This window comes from Polyergus mexicanus, unplaced genomic scaffold (assembly GCF_030449975.1).
Source record: "Polyergus mexicanus isolate NDT 795.1 unplaced genomic scaffold, iyPolMexi1.0 SCAF_21, whole genome shotgun sequence".
NCBI lineage: Eukaryota > Metazoa > Arthropoda > Insecta > Hymenoptera > Formicidae > Polyergus > Polyergus mexicanus.
In genome coordinates this window covers 5,095,171-5,119,796 of record NW_027223341.1, presented here as the reverse complement: position 1 = coordinate 5,119,796, position 24,626 = coordinate 5,095,171, and the positions used below count along the sequence as shown (strand labels likewise).

Here is a 24,626-nt window from a genome sequence, read left to right as displayed (position 1 = left end):
GTACATCGATCTCGCGCGCGCAAACTATTCCTTTGACGTGTGCATTTTCCCCGGTAGATTTCATCGTCGCTCTTTCGAAAGCTCTGTATCTTCTCTCTCTCTCTCTCTCTTTCTTTCTCTCTGACATGTCCATGCCGAAAGCAAATGCAGTTCGCGTATGGAAGCGCCGAGTGCGGTCACGACATCGCGGTAGTCTTGAGTGGAAAGTAAACTAGATTCGATCGCGAAACACAATGTAACAACGTATACGTTCGACACCGACATTTCGTGTGATCGGAAATAACATTGTTTCCAAATCGCCACCGTCTAAGACCCCAAACGTTGCAAATTATATAGAGATATTTTGTTTCGAGGAAAACTGGTAAGTATATTAAATTTATTAAGCATCGTCTATCGCGGCTTAAAAATTATACATTCGTATATTCGCCAAGTGATACATTTTTGCAAAAATGTATTCTCCTGGCAACTTCCTTTTTATCCGACGCCGCTGGGCCCGCAATTTACTTTCTGATTACGTCACTTACGAACCTTAAAACGAGCACGTCGGTCTACCTCACTGTTCCACGGTCCTTAACGGAGCTCCTCTGTATGTGTTATATTACCGGACGACAAGCGTGATTACCTTCGTCCAACAATGTCGTAGTTGCTCACCGGAAGAGCCACAGTCTCAATTCCGGGGACTTAAAATTTCACGACGAAGAATGCCGAGAGGATGTTACATTTAAGCCATTCTCAGCACGATGGAGGGCGAATACATGCGCGCGCGTACCTTTGTGATACTCGTACCACCATACCTTGCGGCGTACTCAAATAATTGATGATCGACCTCCTGTTTGTCTCGTATAAGTCGAGTTTAGTTATTCTATTAAGCTCGCGGTGTGCAGCCGATCGGGCGCGTGATACAGCTCACCGTTCGCCGCGTTTACGTGAAAACCAGGAACGCAGCCCCATCCTCCCTCACTCTGGATACGAACACGTGGCGTGATTATGGTCCGTATATACAAATCTCAACAATAATTTATCCCGTAGCGAATCATCAACGCCAGACTTCTCTCCGGTTTGCGCGGATATCGATGGTATTTTGGAACGAATGCTAGAGGGGGATTGTGTTATATTAAACATGAGAACGTCAAATATGCAATTTGCCTTTAATCAAACATTTTCACGGCGGTAATTTTATAATGAATTTACCGCAGCCTTGATATACACCTTGAGATTCAATAAATCTTCTATTTTATTATAATTTTCTCTTTATCATATGTCTTCGCTTGTGAGAAATTTTCAAATAAATATATATATCAAATTAACTAATAAAGGCTCTTATGAATATATCGTACGAAGAAAATAAAAGGTAATTTGTGCGCATATGTTTTATTACAATCAAATTACTGGCTCTTTATTGCCTTTTATTTCTTTCGTAAAATATATATATATGTCAAGAGATTTGACAGGATTAAGATACAGTCGTTATTTTACAAAGAACGTTCCTATATTGACATTAATCCTTAACAGGAGACAATAGCGCGAGAACTTAACAGTTTCATGCTCGATCTACAAGAGGTTATTGCCTTTCAGTAGCCGACTTGATCGTTGTAGAGTACCTTGAAAGAAGAGAAAAGCCTTACTGCAATCATTTTTTATACGTTTTGCGCGTGGTATATCGAACAATGGGCGTTCTACACAGGAGCTTAGGGTGCGATCAGAGAAAGCACATCAAACAGCAAAGGGGACTTTCTAGGAGCAATCATGGGAGATCTTTGAAAGTACGTCATTCTAGAGTTTTTAAACTCTTAATAGGCCATCTATCGTTTAAGTGTATTGATTATTATACTATAAGCAGTGTTTATATGTATGGCGCATATACGGAATTTTTTTAGCTACGATCTATACGTTATACGCGTATTATCTGTAACGGCATGATTTTTATAATTGTGCGTGATATTTAGTAATATCTATACCTAACGAATTAAAAATTTTTTGTTTTACTTTAATATTAATATATATGTATATTACAAAAAGATTATTAATATCATCAGGAATTTAATTTTACGAAAATAATAGAAGTAAAGGAACTAGATATCTTTTTGTTACGAACGTTTCACGTTATTAAAATTCGCACGACAATCCGCAAAACCATGATATCGATTTTCCGATTCTACTCATGCCCAACTGTTACCGGTTTTACGCTCGCTTTATGCGCGGTGCGAATTTTTTTCCGCATTAGATTACGTCTATGCTGTCTGGCAATATACACATCTCATGTATTTCAAAGAGGGAATATCTCGTTTTCTCAACCCTTTCTGCCTTTCAGGGAGAAACACGTTTATTATTGATAAGGAAGAAGGAAATTTATTTTCTCCAAGTTATTTTCTCTTAAGATATTTAACAAATTTTGAACGCGCGCGCAATCATTAAATCAGAAAATTAAGAAATATTATTTAAATTTTGTTAGTTCAGAATAATATTCGTTAATGTCTCTCTAAATTAGTTTTATAATCTAAAAGAGTATTGAAAAAGAGAGAGAGAGAAAGAGAGGAGGAGCCCTCTGATGAAAATTGAAAAGGGATAACTATTATAATATTAATAGATTTAATTCACGAAAGTAGCTGGTTGAGTAATGGTACCTGCATATTGTCAAGTGTTCGACATCTGCGGCGTTTTTAATAACGGTAAATCTCGGATAACGCCGGTTCGCACGATATAAAGTATCGCCATGATACTTGTCTCGCGATAAAGAATCGCTACCGCTGGCAAAAAGCGTCGGCTCGTGATGCGGGAAACCGTTGGGGAAGCTTTATACTTCCAATATTATCTCGCCCGCAATTTCTCAGTGGGATTCCGCCTGGCCCGCGCCCGTAATGTTCCTCGGGTTTAATTCTTTGCCGGACTTATGATCTTTCGACCTATATTCACCAAGAACCGATATACCATTATCTAGCTGATTTTGCGTTACATCGCGATCATTACAAAGGGCAACGCTTTTCTTCAAAATGAAAACTTTACTTTAAAGCAATCTTGTTTATTTACCTTAATCCGCCCTTCTCCATTTGCAAATTACTTTCAAACTCCGCACTCTCTCCATGACAGTCGCTTCCTTCAGCCCAGGTATTCGCGACGCGAGAAAGCTTTGAATCAATCGCTTGAAAGCCAGCTCTTGTAACTTCTCGTCCCGTCGCGAACAAAGTTACAGAACGGACACCGATCCCTTAAGTTCTACTCTCCCGCTTGTACTACTACACATAAAGTATCTTAAAGAAATACAATATGGCGTATGCACGGGAAACCCGTTTCGAGGGATGTAATCTATACATCCTTAAAATAATTTTTTTTGTAGCAGCGAGCGGATTGTTCTTGAAGGAAGCGAAGATTTTCTCCGGGAATTTCTCAAGGAAAATCACGAACTTGTCACGATTCAGGTGTCGTCGGATCGCGTTTCGACGACAGGCACGTTGTAGCCAAAAATAGGGAGAACTGTACGTGGGAGGCCATCGACTGTACTAAATTGGTCGCGCTTCCTTAATGAACGGGAACGTACGGGATCGCTGGAATCTGGTTGTGCGTTCCTTTACGTGCGAATGGTACCGTTGGAAGGAGACACCGACAAGGACACTGACAAGAAGACGATGCCAATTGTCGGTGACGTTTACACGATGAGTGTGGGACTCTCGCGAGAGAGGGGGATAGCGAGGAAGGGAAGGGAAGAGAATTTCTCGACCCTCTCTCACATGACGAATGATCTGTCAGGTGGTTACTGTCTAGTGCAGCAGACGGTAGCACGAAAGTACCGCCGGCTATGTGCTACTCTTTGAAAGCGTGCCAAAATGTATCTACCGTGCGAGACCATGAATGACCGCGAAATTTGGTGTAAACAACATCTGGATACTTTCGCTCATCTCGTATCGTAGTTGCGACTTCGCCGTAAATGGTGCGACTGCGTTAATTACACACCGAGTGCAATCGCTTGAATTTTATTCGCCGATTTTGATTTAACTATACGAAAGATCAGCGATACATACCTTAATATTGATATAAATTCTTTTAACCGATGATATTTTTATTTGCAAGTTAACGTATCAATTATAGTTGAATACAATACAAATTTTGCGAATAAATAAGTAAAACATCATTGTTAATAGGTCACCAAGCTCGATTTAAAGCTGCAGGAATAAATCATCTTTTTTTTATATATATCAGTATTCTTATCCATGTCACAAAGGTCATTTGTCCATTATTTGTCTTTTAAACAAGTACCTTTCTCACTATGTCACAGTATGTCCAACTTGCAATAATGTAAAAATGATGCATACATAAAATAACAAAATAAAGTTTCATGCATTAATGCTTTTCAATATTTTTTAATATTACGCGCCGAGATTACTTGTTACATAATATAGTTTCTCCTCGTGACCAACAGCGTCATGTCATTCTCTCTCAACGTGTGTCGATAGCTACGTCGCTTCTTCCTCACCGAAGCGGTTTATTGAATCTGCAATCATGTGTATGACAGGTATCCATTGATGTTTCGCGTCCGGCTTGGATGTCAGAGTTAGAGATGTGGATAAACGAACGAAGCTAAAACACATTCATTCTCGCTGGACAGTCGTTGGTCGACGAGGAGATGTGATATTGTTAGATGTGTGTTCTCTTTTCATTCTCTCGAGAATTTTTCTCTTAATAAGAATTCGTCTCCCTAATTGAAATATTCATATGTATTGGTATATGCGAAGAAAAATTTTGCTTTCAGTGGTCATTAACTATTAAACGGCGTCGAGCTCAATTTATTTTATCATGCTGAAACAGTTGTATTTTTAGCATATAATGTGCAAATTTTGGAATAGAATAGATAATACAAATATTAAAAGTCGTAAAATATTATGTCATATTTAATATTATATGCGTTTAATATTATATATATATATATATATATATATATCCACTAAAGTAAAAGTGTATTAGAAAATTAGTAAATATAGAATATTTATTATTCATACACGTTAAAAATTTACATTCATGTTTTTAAAAATGTTGATCATTGAATCGACAAAAACAGAAATAAAATAAGAAAGTAAATTACAAGTTTTTATTATATACTATATTGTATTGCTTAAATTATTTTTTTAAGTAGTATGGTCGTGGTGTATGTGTGTGTGCGTGTGTGTGTGTGTGTGTGTGACTTGAAAGTGGAAAGAAAATTTTCTACCTCTCGTTCAAAGACACTTTTCTGCTCCAAGTTATCACATTCCGTATATATTTAGGAGTGTATATCCTGGTATCTTTCAATAAGTCTGTGAACGATGTATAGTTCGCCAGTCGGGATCTTACTTCCACATCATAGGTCAAAGTAACTTGTGCGAGTTTTGTTGGGAAATAAAAACATTCAAACATTATGCTCTCTCTTCTTTATACAAAATAATACAAAATACTTATTAAATTCATATGAAATTTAAGCAAAGTAAATTATATATTTCGATTAGAAAAGCATTATTTTTTTTTTTTTTAATGGCATTTTTTAAAAGCAGATATTAAGATTGTACTACTTATAGTTTCTTTTAGTATACTAGAACAACACAAGCGCGTTATTTGTAAACATTTTCCACTTTTTTTTAACTTTTCTTTCCTAACTTTAATTTTTTCTTTCACAAATTGTCAAACTGTCAAAATTTGCATGATTTGACAGTTGTAAATGAAGCAAGTCGCAGCGCACAAGCGAGACAGCCAATCGGCATCGCGGAAAAGAGGCCTCTCAACGCTTCGATATATTCGAGTTAGAGGTTTCATGCCTTTTTAAGAAAGGGATCTGATCTGATTTTATTTTATTTTATTTTTTTAATGAATAGTAGGAGGATTAGAGAACAGCGTATTTATAATCTTGTATTCGAACAATTGTGGTTTTGCATAAAGCTACGTATATATTAAATAAAAAATTTTCTAATTTTATATAATTTTAATTAGTTATGGAATTATCAATTTGCAATGGTTTTTATTTAAGTTTTGTTTTGTTCCACATACTTTCTCGCATGCTTTAAAGAAAATCTGCGAGAATAAATTAATGTAATAACATATAAAATGACTTTCAAATTAAGCAAGTCATGTACATATATTTGTGTGGATATTGATTGACTTGCAAATTATTGTACTCGAAATGCTTGAGAATGACCTAGATATTGTTATTAACTACATCACTCAAAGATATGTCATATAATCCGAACGTGAATTTATTATGCATTCTATTGTATTACGTTCTTATTTCTGAATATCTTCTATTTTGGGAGAAAAAAAAAAAAAAAATGGAAATCATAAGAGACATATGTGAATATCTAGAGAACGTTTACAGCGCATAATTTGTAAAAATGTTCCCATCAAATGCCATTACCGAGAAGTTTTGCAATTTAAAACATAGTGGAAAAAATTTTGCTTGTGAATTAAATGACGTTGTCTCTAGTCGAATATCGGCGAGGATTACTTTCGACTTTAATTAAGTTTTTCATAGAACTTGTTCTTACTCGCTAATTCCAACCTAAAATGTACTCGTTATTGCTTCGTTATTGCTCGATAACAAAAAAGAATTAAATTGGAAATAATTTTTTACTTAAAAGATTTGTTTGAGAAAGAATACAATTTTTTTAAAGAATCTTAGTATATATATTAAATGTCAAGAAGAGAAATTAATAACAACTCACATATACAATACAATTTTTTTTCTTAATTTGTTTAAAGTGAATTTTATTTTAGCGAAATTTTTATTAAATTGCTATTAAGGAAAACTTAATTTCATAGCCGTCGAAAAACTCACCGTTAAAATGTTTTCCGCTGGTGTGATGAACTATTATATATATACTTACTATTATATATATACTATTATATACTAACTATATTATATATTATACACTTCAATTGAATTCATTGTGCCGAAAACAGTTAATTTTATATGACACAAAATATATTCTCCGCGTGCACTCTCGAAATCGAACTGGGGCGGAGTGGACGTAAACGAGGACGTGGAGGTCCTGTGTGTGTGTGTGTGTGTGTGTGTGTGGGTATCGTTTCATTTCCGAAAGCTTTTAATCAACGAGCCGAAATAAATCCCGTTGAGACTTTACGGTAAGTAACGTCGTAATGTGATTATCGTTGATTATCGGAAAAACTACCCGAATGCGGCTAAATCGTTTTCTGATTTAATTAAACGTTCCGCGCAAGGTGAATAACTTTTTCTATACAAATCGGATCTTAACGGAACTGTAACTTCATAAAGTCACGACAGCAAATCAAAATCGCGTTTCTCGCAAAAGTGCGAATCGATCCGCTGGCTTGTACCGCGGATCGTTCCCTTGTATTTCTATAGAACCATTTGTATTTAGGAAAAATTTGCACATTTATATTGCCAGTTGTATAGCAAGTTTCTTACGGCCAGCAAAAATTTTCCCTATGGAATCGAAAGTTGAAAATGCAGCGCAGTCTCTGGATGGCCCATTTATACAGTTGGTGCGCGAACGTTATATACAGGGTGTCCCATTTTAATCTCCTCAGGCAAATATCTCAAAAACCAAGCCCGGAAGAGAAAAATGTTTCAGACAAAAGTTGTTTGGTTTCGAGGGGGCCATAAGATGGTGACAATGATTTGACCTTGGAAAATCATTTGAAGGTCATGTGAAGGTCAACTTTAAAATCTTAAATGGAAACCCCCATTTTTTATTTAGTATTCTTGTAGCTGACATCGAGAGCTTTCCACAGTACATAAAAGTATTACGGTAAGATTATCGAAAACTGAATATTTTATGAGATATTTAATTTTTTATATCAAAAGATGTCAGATTAAAATATAAAATAACTCAAAAAGTACTGAATAAAAAGATAGTTTATTATAGCGTTTTGGAAAGCTCTCGATGTCAGCTACAAGAATACTAAATAAAAATGGGGGTTTCCATTCAAGATTTTAAAGTTGACCTTCACATGACCTTCAAATGATTTTCCAAGGTCAAATCATTGTCACCATCTTATGACCCCCTTGAAGCCACACAACTTTTGTTTGAAACATTTTTCGATTTAACGCAGTGTTTCTGAGATATTTGAGTGGGTCCTTTAAAATGGGATACCCTGTATATATATGCATATATAAAAAAAAGAACCTGCCGCGATTTGTATAAAGTTAATTGAGTTTGCATCGTTTTCTGCTTTTTTAATATAGTGATTGTTACTACTATTGCGCTACTAATTTTAAAGTATGCTACATGATACATGTCCGGTTAAACGGCAGAAAATTGATTTCACGATCTCGAAATTTATATTCTTTATGCTGTTATTTGAGTTTCGCGTTATAATAATCTCGCGTTATTTCATATTTCGTCTGTGGTTGTCAAACTATCAATAAAAGATTTGACATATCACGTTGCATAATTTTCTCTTTAATATATTAATTCTTATACGAAAGATAACATATGAAAAGGTGTATTTACGATACAAATTGTAAATTTTAATCTCTAAATGACAAAATATTAGGGTTAATGTATCAAATTTAATATACATGTCAAAAGAAAAATAAATGGATAAAAAAATAATTGCAACTTTCTGTAATAAATAAAAACAGAATTTTGATACCCATTTTCGTATATTTGTAAATATAGAAAGAAAATGTTTGCAGTACGTTAGAGATCGTGAAACGTTTAATAGAATAAAAGTAGTGCAACATACGACAACGATGTAATCAGATTTGCGATAAAGCCTATGCCTACATCGCAGATGGATATTCCATGTGCGTATCTAAATATTGGAATATTTGGTTTCAATCAGACAAAATAAATTTAACACAATAAAGATAAATTATATACACGCAGTAGCAACTTCACTCTCTGGATATACGGAGCTCCGTATTGGTATTGCGGGAAAAAGAACCGATACTCTAGGAACCGAGAGAGAACGGAGCTTCTCCGATAGAACTTCTTCGGCGAGTTTGCGCTCGATTAAGATCGCGTATCGCATTCTCCGATCGTCAAAGATCGAACTTTCAGCAACGCGCTTATTTCCAACCGTGTCCCTCGATTCGTTAATTCCATTCCGGCGCTCGCGTCGATAGGAAAAGAAAGGGGGAAAAAAAAAAAAAATCACCGAATCGAGGGAACGACTTGAAAACTTCGCTGCAAACTCAATCTTCAGGATTACCAATACTCGCGGTCTCATTCATATAAACTTGTTCGCTTCCTCTTCCTGGCGGAATGGCTCGCCGTATGTACCTATCTTCAGCTTTTCCTCCCTATCTTTCTCTCTCTCTCTCTCTCTCTCTCTCTCTCTTTCCTGTTCGGCCAGATTTCGCCAGGATAAATTATTTCCCGTCGAGGATTATCCCCTTTCTCCGACATCACGACGCCCTTACGTTACGCGGATTTCGTACGCGCGTTAACGTCTGGCTGGAATAAAACCGCGATACCCGAGATTTTCTTGTCAGCCGGAACGGCGTACCGATGGTACGCGCAAAGGAACTGTGGAGAGGAAATGCCGGCATCTACTTCCGCCGTCCGATCGCGCATCCCATGCGCTTTTCATTCTTTCTCATTTTCTCTCCGCGTGGCTTATCGATCCGACCTTATTTATCTGGCGCATGCCCGATCGCTCCAAATATACGGAACACGTCGTTGGGACAGTGATGCCAGAATTGAGACGCGAGCAACAAGACTCCGTAGTGGAGGGGATACACACACAAGCGTAAACCGTGTGCATGTAATGCGCAGAGCGCTCTGCGCATTACATGCACACGGTTTACGCTTGTGTGTGTATCCCCTCCACTACGGAGTCATGTTGCTCGCGTCTCAATTCTGGCATCACTGCGTTGGGACCGAATGAATTTTGCCTAAATCGCAAAATCGATAGCTCCTCAAGACTTTCGAGATATTGGTAAGCGTTGGAAAATATAGCGAAATAAATATTTTATAGCTAGCGCATCACATTTCATTATGAACCCCTTGATCAATCTTGAAAAAATTTTTCTTTTGTAGAAATTTGATTAGATGTAAAAATTTTAGATATTTTATATATATATATATAAAATTTAATTTTTAAAAATTGCATTATTTTTATGAACTATTATTGAATAAAAATCTAGAAACAAATATGGAAAGATATAACAAATTATTTTTAATTTATAATTTCTACAACTAGATGATCTATTTCAAAGGAAATATAACTTTTCAAGCATATCTTTATGACGATTATAAAACATTTTATGAGAGAAGAGAGAAAATGTAATTACTTTAGTTTCTACTAACGATCTATGAACAAGTGAAGCTAATAAAGGAGCACGGGAACATATAACTGCATATTTTATACTTACATTGTAATATTCATTGGGATACGTACGTATGAAAGAGCCAATATTGGAATGTTGAAACGATTAATCTCTTTAATTACTGGGGTAAAAATATTTATGTTAGACGCGCGAACTTGTTAATAATATATACATATGTATTTTGAATCTTATTACGATTGTATTGTCACTTTTGGGAAGAAACGAAGGAAAGGCTGTCTTCAGTTCTGTTTCAGTTATAGAAAAACCGGGAATTTTACTAGCGTGGATCCAGGCCAGTCAGCCTGGGAACGGACTTTACGCCGGGCAGGAACTTTCAATAAAATTCGCGGTCCTCCGAAACGCTGCTTCCTCGTACCTGCTTCACATACGTGAAAGCGAATCCGAGCTGTGCCGTCTCGCCGTGCTCGTTCGCATAGAAACTTACACGATCGTCGAATCGAATTCCGAATTCTTTATCCCGCTCGCCGTAGCTCGTCTGCGTCGTCGGTCGCCACCGAGATCCGTCCTCAACTTCGCAATCTGTAACCTCCACTTTCCCTCCCTTATGTCGCGAGTCACCCTTCGCCATAACCATAGGGCAGATTTATGAGTAGCTTTTCTCTCGATATATACTGATTCACTCTCCGTTCGTATGCTAAAGAAAATTTTACCAATATCTATTTTCAATCCAAATCGTTTCCTTTCTTGCCGAATATCTTTCGAACATCCTAAAATTCATTTCTGTCTCTTGTAAGCTTTCATTTCATAACTGGACATGGAGGGAGTATCTAAAAGAATGCATTTATATCTATTGTGCACTCTCCTTCGCGTTTATCTAAGACGCTAAGAGTAGGAGAATAATAGCGGAATATTGTCTTAATATAATAGTTAATATGAATTTTATAACTTTCTTAGAATACGTAAAATAAGATATGGAATAAATGTAAAATAAATATACATTTCTAAGAATTAATAAGAAAATATTATAATAAGCTGTTAAAAAAATTATATCGGCGTTTATTTATACCCGTATTCAAAGTTCTTCCTTATTTTAAGGACGGAGAAAGCCTCCATGAAGGATTCCTTGAATCTGCAAGGCCACCTTGTTTCATAGATGGACCTCGAGTTTCCCTTTCAGAAGGAAGGAATATTTTAGGGATTTTTAGTGACCGACTGGAGGCAGCACCGTTTTATGCTGCCTGCAACTAATTTCATATAATACATATGAAAACTTTTTCGTATTTTCAAAAAATTCCACGGGATTTTCCCAATCGCGAATGTATCTTTTCGGAATCCGCCACAGAATCCGATTCTCTGGATTTTCGTCTTCAAATCTATCGTCAGAATCATTTAAAAATTCATTGTCCATTATCCCTTTTTCCTTTATACACTTTCAGTTTGAGAGTGCGACAACAAATAACCACAAAACCACAAATGTAACGAAACTAACTTTTGGAGGTTATATTTGGTTATATTCTGCGTATCGTCTGCTAAAAAGCTTCCTCCATCACTCCTCAAGGAAGCTCGTGACCTTCCTTGAGATAAGGGAGCCAATAAGATTCCTTGTTCGGTCAAGGAAAGTTTATGAAACGTGGAACGAGGAACAAGGAATCCTTATTCCTCAAGGACGGACTATGAATACGGGTATAAGTCTCTTCATATCCAATTATTTCTGAAATTTTTATATTATATATATTGCGTTATATTACGTTTTTATAACAAAATATTTGGTCTTTATACAATATTTTAATCCTAATTATTTCTGTTTCCTATTTTCTAAAATAAATTGTTATTGAGAGATAATACATTATATTTAAAAATTTTAATATCGAAGGCGCGTCAAGTTTGAAATTAAATTCTCTCTAGCAGAATATGATTTAAAGATCGAAAGATAATAAAAAATGAATAAGACTTTATATATTAAATAAATATATATACAAAAATAATATATTTTTTTTAATCATAGAAAAAGTAATAAAAAGGACGCAAAACTTGATTAATAATCAAAAGATGTTGAACATAAAAAATATAATAGCGTACGTTTTAGTCCATTTTTGGACCATCTTCAGCATACATAAATGTCTGTCCATATTATATGTATTATGCATATATAGCATATATAAAAATAATGTTAGAAGAATTGCATATATTTTTATTTGATATATGTATAATATGTGTAAATATGAAATACGCGATAAAATTATTATTACCGAGCAGAGAATATGAATTATATATACAGTGTTTTTAGCAGTGAGAAATTAAAAAATGTACGTTATAAAACCAACGGGCGATAATAAAATATGAAAATAAAATTATTATAAATAATGTTAAAAATGGAAAAACAATGAAGGAAAGTAAAAATTAACATCTAAAAATCCATCATATATTGTACATACGCATACAAATCCTTTATTGCTTTTTACTTTATGTCCGTATTCTTTTATATTTGGACTTGGCAAATTTCGACCTTCTTTTTAAATCAATTACAATCATAGTGTAAGATAAACACGATAAAATTGCTAGAGAAAAAGATTGTGTCATATTCGAAAATTGGTCCGCTGACGTAACACTGGATTGTGTTATTTTAGTTACATTTTCTTGATAAAACCGTTTCATACAAATATGTACATATATATTTATTTTAACAACCTACTTTTTGCTAGATACGATTCGTATTTTCTGTTCGCAAGGTTGTTTTTATATTATGAATTTTTTTATGAAGAGTTTTGTATTTTGAAAAAGATTAATATGTTACGATCTCTCAATTTAGCGTTATAGTAATGTTATTATTTATATTATTAAAGTTTTAAAAATAAAAACGATCAGCTTGGAACGTTAATTTGTTCCAGATAAACGCGGATATTATAATTTTACCGTAACAATGCCGGCATGTACGATATTTACCAGCGTATTTTAATCCATCTCGCTATTAAGTACTAATCAACTGTTATGTGTAAGCTGTTTGATTATTTAATTACAAAATATAATACGATTATATCTTGCACTCACTATTATTGCGTGCAACATTCGGTTTTGTCACTTGAAAATTTATAAAGATATTTTTACGCGCATTTAAATTAATTTCTGCGCATGTTTAGATTTTGCATTTATAATTTGTTAATTGTGGTCATTGGATACTATGGAAATTTTTGTATTTTTCGCAATTCAGTTATTCACGTAAAAGCTAGAAACAATAATTTTGTTATCGAGAATTAGTCTCTTGTCATAATTTAAAGTGAAAATATGTTTTGCGTGCATTTCGTGACCGAATGTTCGATCGATCGTACTCTAAGGTAGAATCGCAAGAGTCGTTCAAGTATTTTCTTAACTATATTATAGTCGTAAAAATCCGGTATATTGATACCGAAAATGTTATGTATCCATATATCTTGCTTAATGCAACTAACGATATATCTATTCACGATTATATCTTTTTGTTTCAGATTGCTTTCTATAAATGGGATAACACTATTTGTGGTACGCAAGTGACTATAATAGCTTGGTAGCATTAATCATCCCGGTGTTCCTTCATCTCTGGTAAGTACAGTTCTATATATATATATATATACACATACAGGGTGTCCCATTTTTAAGGACCCACTCAAATATCTCAGAAACACTGCATTAAATCGAAAAATGTTTCAAACAAAAGTTGTGTGGCTTCAAGGGAGCCATAAGATGGTGACAATGATTTGACCTTGGAAAATCATTTGAAGGTCATTTGAAGGTCAACTTAAAAATCTTAAATGGAAACCCCCATTTTTTATTTAGTATTCTTGTAGCTGACATCGAGAGCTTTCCAAAACACTATAATAAAGTATTTTTTTATTAAGTACTTTTTGAATTATTTTATATTTTAATCTGACATATTTTGATATAAAAAATTAAATATCTCGTAAAATATTTCGTTTTTGATAATCTTATAATCGTAATACTTCTATGTACAGAATAATGATACAAATCAATTAATATCAAAAAATAATAGTTTTTAAAAAAATTATTTACGATGTATATTTTTTAAACAATTATTTGTTGTTTTTTTTTGTACTAATTGATTTGTCTCATTATTCTGTACATAAAAGTATTATGGTAAGATTATCGAAAACTGAATATTTTATGAGATATTTAATCTTTTATATCAAAAGATGTCAGATTAAAATATAAAATAACTAAAAAAGTACTTAATAAAACAATAGTTTATTATAGTGTTTTGGAAAGCTCTCGATGTCAGCTACAAGAATACTAAATAAAAAATGGGGGTTTCCATTTAAGATTTTAAAGTTGACCTTCACACGACCTTCAAATGATTTTCCAAGGTCAAATCATTGTCACCATCTTATGGCCCCCTTGAAGCCACACAACTTTTGTTGGAAACATTTTTCGATTTAACGCAGTGTTTCTGTGATATTTAAGTGGGTCCTTTAAAATAGGACACCCTGTATATCTGTATATATGGTTACAATAATATCCCTGAAATTAAATTAACTTACGAGCTGAAGCTTGCATTATATTTCTGTGTATGCATGCGAATACTTGCCACACATACTTTTGATTAAACTTTCTTATTAACGCGATGCATGTATTATACAATATAACGACGAAGCGTGTAATTATACCGCTGACTCGCAGTAACACATCGAAATTGCAAAGTGCCAAGAGAAATGAAAGCTAATATCATCGATCCGTTACCTAGAAATTTACCTTATGGCTCGTTATCGGTTATTATCGTACGAAGCGAGTACTCGACGCATGATAAATCAATGAGTCGTTCGCGATAAGACCCAGCGTATCGGTTGCTCCATATATTTGATTCAGCACTCTTATCGCTATTCCAGCACGGATATTGCCACATACGGCGGTTAGATGCTGGTCTTGCGCCGTGTTCGAAATGTTCTCGCTATGATATATGGGATAAGATGATACATTTTCGATACAAGTTAAACGGGCTAAATCACAATGGCTGACCAAGCATACGTTTAAAGCTATTGCATGTATCGGGAAAAATTTCACCTGTAGTCTTTTAGACAATAATAAAATAAATCGTAACACACGACTATGTGTGCGCCAATATAATATACGATTTGTCTACACGCGCTTTTATTCGGCCGTGCTTCGATGTATTAGATTTAATCGGATTTTCTTCTCGAGATGACATTTCGCCGAAAACACGCGGTATTGCAAAAAAACATACGCACGTCGGATTCTCGCGCCTATTTTCAGTTTCATGCCCTCCAAAGCGTCGTTCGGAAGAATGCATATTGCAAGTGTTGCATTCGTAACAATGCGGGCCTGAACGGATTCGGATCGTGCTCGGGTTTGACGCATTCGAAACGAATCGATTGATCATGTGCTAGCGAAAGTGTCAACTGTTTCGAGTCAAAATTTCTCTGGTTACAATCCTATGGGATATATCTGCCTTGAGTTTGCTAAATTAACGTGATGAGAAATGTATGCATTTATCGTGCACATTTTTGGTATTTTGGACGGCGATTATATTAATCCGCGTTATTTTTGCTTATTTAATAATATCTGGTATGCTCGAATAAATTCAGTTTACTTAATTCACTCTTGCTGTTAATTACTCTTAATAAAATTTCTTTATTTATAGCATTAATTTGTCTCCTAATATTGAGATTGAGTTACAATTAAGATTTGATAAAGACAATTATCGCGGAGATATTCGTAATTGTCGATTAGATAGACGTTCGATGAAAATAACTGACTTTGACCGTATCGGCTTTTTCTTATAATTTTACAAATTTTAAATACAGTCAGACGAGAATATAATGACGGATATTTATTTTGTGTATATTTAGCACTACAACAATAAATGCATAGTATGTATTGGATGATTGCATAAATTTGTGCCCGATTTTCATAGATAGCATTAAGTTACTGCATGGCGGAGTTCTATTGTTTTCGTGTGTTAATTGTTGCTTACACCGAATAGATGACGTTGTCTTATGTCAATTTAGCGTCAGACATTGTTCAGATAAGTCCATTTGTGCATAAGAGAAATCATTAAAAATGGAGAACGAAAAGGTGCATTTGGGGCATGTAATGCTATATGAATTTCGGAAAGGCGTGAGTGTTGGGATTGCACAAAAAAATATTCAAAGCGTTTATTTGGACCGCGCTCCTGCTCTCCGAACAGTCAAAAAGTGGTTTGGCAGATTTCGAAATGGTGATTTCAACATGGAGGATCAACCCCGCTCTGGACGGCCTTCTGGCCGTGACGATGACATTGTGCATGCCTTAGTGGAAAGAAACCCAAGTATTACAACTGAGGATATTGCTGAGAGGCTGAACATCGATAATTCAACCGCTTTTCGTCATTTAAAAAAGCTTGGATACATTTCCAAGCTTGATACGTGGGTGCCGCATCTCCTGACATCTCCTGAAAGGAATAAGCTGCAGGAAAACTGCAGGAGTCGCAATGGGAAATTCTGCAGCACCCGCCATATTCTCCAGATATTGCGCCTTCAGATTTTTATCTGTTCCGGTCTTTGCAGAATAGTTTAAATGGCAAGAATCTCAATTCCGAGGAATTGACTGTCGAAAACCACCTTACAAACTTTTTTCAAGAAAAACCAAGTTTTTTCTTCAAAAATGGAATCGACAAGCTTATAGATGGTTGGAAAACCATTGTAGAAAAGAATGGAGACTATATAATTGATTAATAAAAGTGTTATCTCTAAAATCTAATCTATTGAAGTTTATATTTAACGAATCGGGCACGAACTTGTACAATCACATGAATACATATCTCCAAATATATCTTCTGTAACTATTTATCTTCTTCCATTCGCCTCCCGCGATACGAAAATCCGCGAGGATTTTACGGCCCTTGTAGGAACTGTCACGCGAGAAATTGTTTAAAATTCCGCGCTCGGTTGGCCGTTTGCTGAATTCAAAAGGTTGCCGGTATAAATTGCTCGGGCGTATGTACGAGCGCGACCGGTTGTCGGTCGCGTATGTCCAGAAAATATCACCACTCTGGAATATTTTGGGATTGCTGTATACTCTCGCACGCGCGAGACGAGACGAGACGAGACGAGGGAGGCCGATAGAACGAGTCCCCGGGGCTCACCCGTCCTCCCGGATACCGTCGACGCGCCCGATGCAGCAGCAATTCGCCGGCTCCCGAAGCTCTCGCTGTCTAAATTTTATCGGCACGGCCGCGCCCGGATGCTCTCGCGTTGTGCCCTCGGTTGGATGGAAGACTCTCGGTATCATGGTCCACGGCGTGTCCCGCGTATGTAATGCAATTTTCGAACCGCATTCACATCTCAAACTATTCTAATAGATAGACAAGGGACAGCTTTACTCCGCATGGCTAAAGTTCGCCCGAGTAATTAATTTGCACGAAATACTCCGACGCATGTCCGTCTGACGGATAGTCTCGTCTTTGCTGATTGAGAAATTGTATACGTACAATCGACATTTGCCTCATTACTTTTAGGAAAAATTCGCGATCCGTAATTTATGACAATTCACACGCCGCAGGTTAGCATGAGCTTCTCCCAATGGAATTAACATTGCGTCGTAGATATATGAAGAGAATTTTGAAGGATCTAAGCGGTTCTTTGAAAAGGTATTCAACGCGTAGCCGGTATTTTATAAGTTTTGAAGCTAACTGGTTGATTACTTTTTCAGACATTCTTCAATTCTTTTCGTACTGCGACGCAAGATTAATTACACTAACAAATTCGGCCTACGTTAAGAAGTTAAGTACAAAATTAGAGAGAGAAGGAAAGAAAAGGAGAGAGAGAGAGAGAGAGAGAGAGAGAGAGAGAGAGAGAGAGAAAATTACACATCCGTACGACAAATTTGATTAATGTAAGCGCAACCTAATGTAATGCTATATTATACGTGTTCTTTGATAGTTACGTATCGTATACGCGATGTAATGTTGTCGTATAATAATCTAAGGTAATATAACTAGCGCGCAAGCATTGACATATGTTGCATCATTATGAGAAATTTGTAAAATTAATTGGAGGTAATTTTACATCATTAAAAATTTGGTCAATTATTAATATTTACTATTTTGTGAGTGAATATCTGCTTGCGATTTCTAAAATTCTTCGTGATAAATTGAACATATATAACTTTTGGATCGCCCAAGAAAATGTACGTAGGTCTTGCTTTCGATATCTAAAGGAAAATATCGTTTGATGTGAAACAAAGTGCGAAAAATTTGGAACAAGTCTGCGGAATATAACAGACATCGATTACGAATGCGCGGACTTTTCGATGTCGATTCTAAGAGAAGGGGTCGTCGGGATGGCACGACGTGTTCCTCCGGAGGATCCGGCTGCGACAAATCGCCTAATCAGGTGGATATATGAAGGATGGAGATGCGAGATTGGTTCCTGGCCGCGAGTAAATCTTGCGTGTGTCAAGACGGGAGAAGGGTTCCAGAGAAGAGAACTCGGGAAGAAGAACGACGCGAGATCGATTTCCTAAGGGATTTATGCCACTATTTTTTATCCGAAGACGCCGCGCACTGCGTCACCAGAACGTCGGGGATCCTATTCTTCCTACATGTGCCGTTTCTTATAGGAGGCGCGCCTTCATTTCGCACTATACTTTTCGCACGCGCGTTCTCGTACGAGCGATATTAATACGACACAAAATGCATCGTTCGGAAAGTTTTAATTAATTCGCGTCCTCGATGTGATATTTGGAATTCGGCCATGCGTATGTACAGCTTTAGGAAACTTTGCCCCCTCCGAAACAGATTTTCCTCGGTGCGAATTAAAAAAAATAGTTCATTGAGTTGTCGGTGAGCTCGCAAGAGCCAGTCGCCAAGCCTTTGTGCCCGATCCGCTTTGATGAGACACTGTATTCCCAACCGCGCGTACGCGGACGAAGGTTGATGCAGTTAACCTTCGTGCATAAGATCGCGCGACTTTTTAATGTAATTCTCATGCTACGCGCTAGTTTTCCTATTGAAGTTTACGGGTGGTTTTCGTTTTGCCGCGCAACACTCGAGGCACGCATTAGAGAATCTTGCTTTATACTTTCCCCATTTTATTCTCATTTACATCTGTTTTATTGTAGCGTTAGAAGAAGACTTGAAGCACATTTGCTCTCTAAACCTAGTTTTTGATTTTTACAAGATCCATTCCTTATATCGATCTATTAATCGAATAGGATTAAAGATTGAGAAATTCTTATGATGAAAAAGAGACCCCTATCGAGCTAGCCCCCCTTGCAAAAATAAAAAAACAAATAGCGTACAATTATGAGCTATTTATGAGCTTTCATATCCCGCAAATTAAAAATTTTGAGCTCGTTGCACTACACAGGAATTTAATATTTATAGTGGAGGGGCTGAGTCGATATCGACTCAAATCAAAATGCACGTACCGGAAAAATGTGGGGTGGTTTTATTGTAAAGGGGTTGTAGCTCAATAATCGAAATTCGCGTATTTTACGAGCTCATAAATTAATAAACAATATTTAATTAGAAAATAATTAATTTCCTTCATTTTAAGTATAGTTATCTCTTGTGCCGGGGAGATGTGGGGTAGTTTTATTGTAAAAGGGTTGTAGCTCAATAATCGAAATTCGCGTATTTTACGAGCTCATAAATCGATAAACAATATTTAGTCGGAAAATAATTAATTTCTTTGATTTTGAGTATAGTTCTCTCTTGTACTGGGAAGACGTAGGGTGATTTTATGGGTTAAGGGGATGAGCTCAAAAATTAAAACTATATTAGCTTAAAAGCTCATAAATAGTTCCTAATTCTGCCGCAAAGATTGATTGAATATTTTTATTTTCAAGTGGTGGGGGGGCTGAGTCGATATCGACTCAGCCCCCCTACCATAAATATTAAATTCCTGTGTAGTGCAACGAGCTCAAAATTTTTAATTTGCGGGATATGAAAGCTCATAAATAGCTCATAATTGTACGCTATTTGTTTTTTTATTTTTGCAAGGTGGGGGGGCTAGCTCGATAGGGGTGAAAAAGAGAGACCGACACTAATCGCAGTTATTAGAAAAATAAGTGAAAAAAATGTGTTTATTTTACGGTGTATAATTATTTAATTATTAAATTTATTATTTCATATGCCTACATATGTGAAACGATTTTTTTTCCCTCGGAAAACTCGAATACATCGGTCGGGTATATTTGATATTCGCGACAAATGCTTTTCTTTCATTACACATTCGGCGATAATCTCATTTGCGTATTTCGAGCGTAGTTATCCCGATAACATTGTATAATAATCGGAGCGCGATCGATGGTAATATATATTAGGTGTACAACCAAAGTTGTACACCTAATATATATTATCTTCCGCCGTTTTTTTTCCGAAAAATTCGAGGCTTTATTGTAAAAAACTGGTTATACATTTATGATTCAAAGTATTGTCCATCGCTGGCCACTATTTTCTCCCTCTTTTTGACTTTGACTCGAGTCTTCATTAAGTAATGCCTCCAATTCTGCATCTTCGAAAACCTTCTCTCTTCCACCGCTATGCCGGTCATCGACGTGAAAATCACCGTTCTTGAAGCGTTGAAACCACTCACGACACGTTCTTTCACTAATAGCGGCTTCACCATAAGTATTTGAGAGCATTCGATGAGCCTGAGCCGCAGATTTCTTCATATTGAAGCAGAAAATTAAATCCTCCCGCAAATGACGAGAATTTGGCTCGTAAACTGACATTTTCAATCGAGAATAACTTTATGATGCAGACACAAATCGACTAATGTTTCTATGAGGTTATGTTGACAGATGCCCAAGTTTATAGCATGACATCTATGATCTATTTATTTCGACCAACTACTTACCGCTAAAGCCATCTATAGGAAAACGGCGGAAGGAAAGTTGTACACCTAATAATATGACTGGATCGGCAACGATTAATGTACGGCAAGTCGGCGCCGCGTTTCCAGATATAATTTCGGTTCGAATTCACGGACGGGAACGGCGCTAACAGAGGAAACGCTCTCCATGGACGCGCGGAGGATACGATTTATCACTCATCGGTGAAAACGGCCGTGACGGGCGCATCAGTATCGTATAATTGCACGTATATTCTCCGGGCCCGGTCGCTATCAGCAGAGACCCCCGGCGCCGCCGCCGCCGCGCCGCGCGAGTCATTGATCGTACGCATCCTCATTTTCCGCACGATTTTAGATTATCATTCGGCGAGTTTACGGTCCGTCAATAACTGCGAACCGGTGATATTGAAAATTCTCGGTGACGAGCGTTATTACACCATCGTTCGCCGCACCGCTCCATCTCCCGACAGTCAACTTCGCAACCGCTCTTGCCTCCTCCGTCTCTCCATCTCTCGTATTTCCCCTCGCTCCCTCCGCCGTCACCCTTGATACGCTCGAGATATCGAACTCGAAGTTTCTCCCCGATGCGGTACTTTACCAGAGTCCATGTAAATTCCCTTTACGGCCTGATATTCACTCTTTTGCGTGTCATGCTTAAGTAGCGTTGTCTGCTGCTGGCGCTGCTCCGCTGCCCCTTGTTTGCGGCCGTATATTTTTCTCTCTTCCTTTTTCGTTTTTTTTTTTTTTTTTTTTTTTATTTTCTTGCGTCTCTTTTTCCTGGCTCGCGGCCGTTGTCGCAAGTTTATGATTCGCACATCCGACGAAAAAATCGCGTTATCTCTGGGAACACGAGCAAAATCCGGCTAACGTGATCCTTTTTTCTTCGCGGTGATTATAGTGAGTCGCTCTTACGCGCAAGCGTGCGACACACATTAATCTTCGTGAAATGATACGCCGGCACTACGCTAAAAGAAAAGATCAAAGGTTGAAAAAATTATTTGCTCGGCGTGCAAGAGAACAAATATTCCTGTTTTGTTACATACATTTACACTCGCATCCTCACACGCACGTATGATGAATTAACGTTAATGATTTCAAAATGTATACCCCGAAATACGTGCATCCAATATAAAATCGTAAATACCGACAGCAGAATCGTAGTAAATATGTGATATGATTTAAATGTCTAGCTCAGGTATCATTAAAAATATTATTTTTAAGAGGTATTCTCGTTTATAATAAATTGTAGCTATTTTCAATTTTTATATTTTCATTATAACGATCTCGATTAAAATTGACGCAATATCATTTAATGACAAGAATTCAGACTTTGACGTGAAATGTGTTATCCTTAAATACCAGGTTTTCTTTTCTCATCAGACAGTTGCTCTTAACGTTTTCAACGGGTGCTTGATAAAAATATCTATGTATTTTACTCTAATTCGTGTATCGACTTTCGCGCAAGATAATGGAAGTCGGGGAAACAACGGCGAGCATTTTCGAACGTAACCATTTTATTTAATTGCCTCCATTTCGCTTAACGATCTATACGAGTTGGTGCGATCCTTTGAGCAAGTTATCTTGGAAGATTTCTCGGCGAAATTGTTTTCGTGACATAAATTGAAGTGTAAAAAACATTTTCTCGGTGTAATACGGACTCTTGTCCGAATCAATTTTTCAATCGAATATAAAAAAAATATATTTTAAAATTGCAAGATATTTGCGGAAAGAGAATCGTCGATGAGATGAAAAGTTAGCAATCCATATTTTCAGAATTTTTATATAATTGATAAAACTCTAGCGCTTTGCTTTTCAAAGAATAATTATGAGAAACTATCATCTTCATGCAAATTTTTAATTTTTGATTAATATACAGGATGTCCCATTTTAAAAGACCCACTCAAATATCACAGAAACACTGCGTTAAATCGAAAAATGATTCAAACAAAAGTTGTGTGGCTTCAAGGGGGCCATAAGATGGTGACAATGATTTGACCTTGGAAAATCATTTGAAGGTCATGTGAAGGTTAACTTTAAAATCTTAAATGGAAATCCCCATTTTTTATTTAATATTCTTGTAGCTGACATCGAGAGCTTTCCAAAACACTATAATAAAGTATTTTTTCATTAAGTACTTTTTGAGTTATTTTATATTTTAATCTGACATCTTTTGATATAAAAGATTAAATATCTCATGAAATATTCAGTTTTCGATAATCTTACCGTAATACTTTTATGTACAGAATAATGAGACAAATCAATTAGTGAAAAAAAAAACAAGTAATTGTTTAAAAAAATACATTGTAAATAATTTTCTTAAAAACAATTTTTTTTTTATACTAATTGATTTGTCTCATTATTCTGTACAAAAAAGTATTACGGTAAGATTATCAAAAACGAAATATTTTATGAGATATTTAATTTTTTATATCAAAATATGTCAGATTAAAATATAAAATAACTCAAAAAGTACTTAATAAAAAAAAATACTTAATTATAGTGTTTTGGAAAGCTCTCGAGGCAAGCTACAAGAATACTAAATAAAAAATGGGGGTTTCCATTTAAGATTTTAAAGTTGACCTTCACATGACCTTCAAATGATTTTCCAAAGTCAAATCATTGTCACCATCTTATGGCCCTCTTGAAGCCACACAACTTTTGTTTGAAACATTTTTCGATTTAACGCAGTGTTTCTGAGATATTTGAGTGGATTCTTTAAAATGGGACACCCTGTATAATAACAATATAAACTAACTAATTATATAACTATATAAACTAACTACATAATAACTATAATAACTTAATTTATTTTCGTTAAAGACAATCCCTATTATGTAACCTGACTGAAACTTCTATCTTTAAGTTCTTTGTTATAGACATTAAAACTCTGGTTCATATAATGTACGGTTATTGTTACCTTCCGAGAATGTCGATTGATCGCGTGTCCGCTCTTTCTCTATCGTCTGTTATTTTATCCCTACATAACCGCTGGTTATCATTTGACATAACGACTTATTTCTTGAAACTTTATCGTTATCTATACATCTTATTATTAAATCCATTGGGATAACCTGTCGTATGAGAAATTGACTCCGCATCTCGGTGGCGACGTTTGTAACCGGTAATATGAGATGATACTCTTTGTAAACGATGCGTTCTAAAATACTGCCGAACATCCATATCAAGTATATTTTTTTCTCTCTCTCTCTCTCTCTCTTTCTCTTTTACATGAGACGTATTGTCCTTGTCTACATTGAATAAAGAATGTTAGCGAGTTATTTTTGCGTCGATTTTATGCGTTAGTTGTCGCTAAAGCTTCTCTTTTTACGCACATGCATACGAGGAAAATGAATCAACAAAGGAGTATTTTACTACTCTTCTCCGGTTTTTTAAACTTTTATATAAGATATTCAAGATCTATATCGCGTTGATGTATTCCTTGACTCAAGTGTATCCATGTACAATTTGCTAGGAGAAGAGAGGTTTTACTTCAATTATAATTTAATTTATTCCGGAAGATCTCTATTTTATCGTGTTATATTTATCTT

At 35.8% G+C, this 24,626-nt stretch overlaps 1 long non-coding RNA gene across 1 annotated transcript in view; it reads left to right on the top strand.

Annotated features, from left to right (window-relative positions):
* The window catches only part of LOC138941996 (uncharacterized), a 181,632-nt gene that overhangs the window by 49,614 nt on the left and 107,392 nt on the right, over positions 1 to 24,626 (top strand). Inside the window, exon 2 of the long non-coding RNA XR_011448232.1 lies at positions 13,720 to 13,813. This is a non-coding gene — a long non-coding RNA (uncharacterized lncRNA). The remainder of the gene's footprint in view (positions 1 to 13,719; positions 13,814 to 24,626) is intronic.